At 34.0% G+C, this 3,988-nt stretch overlaps 1 long non-coding RNA gene across 1 annotated transcript; it reads left to right on the forward strand.

Annotated features, from left to right (window-relative positions):
• Window positions 2,853-3,544, forward strand: LOC110270605. Its single transcript, XR_002360245.1, has 2 exons — window positions 2,853-2,969; window positions 3,416-3,544. It is a non-coding gene; the product is annotated as an uncharacterized LOC110270605 (long non-coding RNA).

The following is a 3,988-nucleotide window of genomic DNA, read 5'->3' on the forward strand; positions in this document are numbered from 1 at the left end:
TTGCCGTTCTTGCCGTTCAAGCCGCTGTTGCCGTCGATTTGGAGTTGCTGCGATTGGAGCCACTAGCGGGGGGTGAGTTGTTACTTCCCTGTTGCCGTCCTAATCATATTCAACGTCCACTGCCCTGAGCTATTTCTGCCCTTGAGTTCGTTGAGTTCGGATTCCTTGTGCTACTGTAACTGTCATTACTACTGTGGGAACCAACGTTTCTGTTTGGCTGCTGTTGAAGGTCTTCCACCATCACTGGAGCTGCCCAAAATCATCGTGGAAGCTGCCAAGATATATGGTTGATTTTTAATTATACCAAGACATCATCACTAATTAAGTTTTATGTTGATTTTTTTTATTTTATTTTATGTCCTAACTGCATTATAACTTGTGAATCCCATTTCCTTTTTGATATTCAATGTTTTGACAAACTGCCATGGTTTATAATCTATTGATACTTGCCTTTTTCATGCTTAATCAGTCTGATTTAGAGATATTTTGGAGATGACTAAGGCTTTTAATATCAAAGAGACTGAGGCAAAGGCATATATATATTTAAAATCCAGACTGAGGCAAAGGCAAAGGCTTTATGATTTTGCACTTACAGCCTATGTTTGTTCAAGCTTAGTAGTAAGTCCTGTATGGCTGTATAATATTCCTTTCACGTGTTTATATTGCTTTGAGAATGTTGGCACAAAGAATGTAAAATGGTTGTCATATCGATATTGTATTTGTACTGATATTCCAATTTCTTGGGTATTCCTAGAATAGTAAATTTTTTTTATTTTTAGTGAAAAAAGTAATTTAACCTCTGTGAACTTTAAGCTCACATGCACTTTACACCCAAAATCAATTTACTTTTTGTAACATTTTGATTTAGTACCTATTTATTAACTCACTGCCTCCCCTTATTTGTCAATTATTTGTTTTGAAGCATGAAAACGAAGTATTATCAAATGCAGAAAAGCGAGCATCTGATGAGGTTCATAGTTTATCTGAAAGGGTGCAGCGCCTGCAGGTACTGCTCATTTCTTATTTGTGTTTCTTTGATATGGCCTAGGAAAAAATGAGTCCCGTAATGAGATTTGGGTGAGATTGTGGGGTTATGGTAAGGATAAGAGGATGAAAGCATTTTTGTAGATTGAACCCTTTTGATCTTCTGTGTTTTTTCCAGTTCTAACTGACTAAACAAGTAAGAGACTACTTGCTATATTATGCATATTCAAGATGATGCTTATCTTAGCTTGCTATATTATGTTTATTCAAGATGATGCTTATCTTATGCTTCTGTTGTAGGCTAGCCTAGGTACCATACAGAGTGCTAAGGAAGTTCGAGAGGTGTGTTATTATTATTATTATTATTGTACAACTCACTTCGATTTTGCTTTCATAATTTTCTTATGAAAGTTTTATTGGTTCGTAGATTACACAATTGAATTCTGAATCTAACTTGAATCCATATCTACAATTACCGTTTCATGATCCTCACTACTGGTTGTAAATGGTGCACAAAGAATGTACATAAAGCTTGCTGCAAAAGCTATATATGAATTTGCTTTTGGCCATAAAATCCGAGGGTTGTGTTCGATTTTTATCTCACCTCCCCACCACCTAAAAATTAACTGAGTGCAAAATCATTTTCCTTTAAAGAGCCTTCATGAGAACAGATTATTAGAAAATTGTGCATTGCTCTTATGACTCTTATTTTTCTTTACTCTGATCTGATCATGATGGCTGGATGCATTGTTTTGTTGCTTTTTTGGAACTGCTCATTTGCATAGTTATTAGTTCTTTTTTTGCCATGGCCTTATGCTTATACACTCAATATTTCATAACTTAGCTTGTTTATCTAATATCCTTATACCACATTTGTGAATTAGTGGTTTATGTTGTGTGGATGCTTAAATAAGCAATAGTTTTAAACTTGGACTACTATTGAGTAATTCAGATGCATCAGCTATAGTTAAAAGTTTAGTGGATTAAGTTTAGAATTTTAATATGCTTAAAATTTTATGGTTGTAGATCGTGGGAAGGTCAGGTCAGAATTTAGATTGGATACTAAATGAAATTTGATTTCCAACAATGTCCTTCCATCTTGATTTCATGAAGTTGAATGAATCCATTTTCTAAATTTATAGCTTTGTGCCTTTCTTCTACTCATAAGCACTAAAATAATTTTTTTTGTATTCTTTTAGGAACAAGTAAAGCTGCAAAATTCTTGAGAGCCAATTGAATTTCTCTTTTCAAAGTACCAGAAGAAACAACAGAGCTACTTGGGAAGTCTGACCTGTATTTCTTTAGCCCTGAGCATCCTCCATTGACCGAACCAGCTCAGAAAGCCCTTGACTGGGCCGGATGAGAAATTGAAGTCAGGTATTATGGTTTCTGCCTTTCAGTTCCATGCCAAAATTTGTTCAATAAATGAGTTAGACTCATTGTCAGTTCAGATTTTCCATTTCGTGTTGTACTACTTTGCAAGTTACTGTTGCACAAAATTAAAATGAACTGGAAAGAAACTTTGAGTTGTCTTGTGCCCCATCTGAAAATGATTTTAATCTGTGTATGACTGTGGTAATATTACATGTCAGAAACATATAGAATTTTAATCTCTTTATGTACTTATTTGAAACTTACTTGGTGGAAAAGCCAGATTGCAATATTAACCGCTTGACATTGCTGCTCTTTTACTCAGCCTTATGTACAAGAATCTGATAACAACTTTGAATGGACCAGTGTTAAAGAAAACTGCTTTGAAATATATGGTGATCATGGAAAAAGAAAAATTTTTCTGCTGCCTTTTCACTCTCATACTAACTACTTTTTTTGAATTTGATCTTTCTAGGATTTTGGGAACTCCAACTGAGGTGCAATGGCCGGGAGTTACTTTTCTTCATGATTGGCATACCTACCCAAAGTGGGAACCTCAGAACTTGGCAAGGACTGTGCCAACTTTGGGACCTGATGGAGTAGACCTTCTCACGGTTAGTGTTCCTCTATAAAAGCATTATTCTAATGAGTTCCTAAGAATAGGATCCTCTAAAGTGAGGACAGATAACTGTAAAGCAATAATGTTAAGGCCTAAACATAATGAAGTTATTGATGCAAGGGTGCAAGATGATTAGTTTCTCACTTTCTCACTTTACATTCTAATAGCGGTAGAAACTCGCAGTTCTAATATTAGTTCAAAGGTTGAACTGGTCTGGACTAGACTTGAATAGCATTTGTTAAATAGTGCTCTACATAGTAATATATCTAAAGTTTTTTAAGTTATCTGAAGTAGCTCACAAGGTGTTGCTTGGGAAGTATTATCTATTGTAGCATTTGAAATAACTAAAATTCATGTTACCTTCAACTTGGCTATAATAATACGTTTACTTATCTTCTGTACAAACTTAGGACTAACTATACTAGATATTTCGTCGTGCAGAAAATGCTCTAGTATAATCCTGTTGAGAGAATCTCTGCCAAGGCAGCACTTGATCATCCTTACTTTGACAGTCTTGACAAGTCTCAGTTTTAACAGCAGATACTGTCCAATGCTTTTGTGCAGATGTTGTATGTCAATGATAGTGATATATGGAAGTAAATGAAAGTTCACTCCTGGCGTGGAATTTGAGCATATGTGAGATTGATGTTGTTTGGTGTTAAGTAATAGTTTGTCATCATCATCTTGGTGATATGATTAGCTAAGTAGAAACTCTACTGAACCTTTATCACTCTGTATTACTCATGTAGGCTATGCATGATCACCATTGTCCTTGTGTACTTGAAAAAATGTCTTTGTGAGATGTATGAATTTTTACAATTAACTTCATTCTAGTACTTTTGGATCATTATTATAAATATATTTTGGTTAGAGATAATTTTTATTATTTAAAGAAATTATTTAGTATAATTATGTATTTATTTTTATTTTATAATATTCAACTCATTTAAATAAAAATACAGAATTATTATACATGTAATCATATTAACTATTATGTTGTATTAATAATTATTA

The sequence above is a fragment of the Arachis ipaensis genome, chromosome B04 (assembly GCF_000816755.2).
Source record: "Arachis ipaensis cultivar K30076 chromosome B04, Araip1.1, whole genome shotgun sequence".
In the NCBI taxonomy this organism is placed as follows: domain Eukaryota; kingdom Viridiplantae; phylum Streptophyta; class Magnoliopsida; order Fabales; family Fabaceae; genus Arachis; species Arachis ipaensis.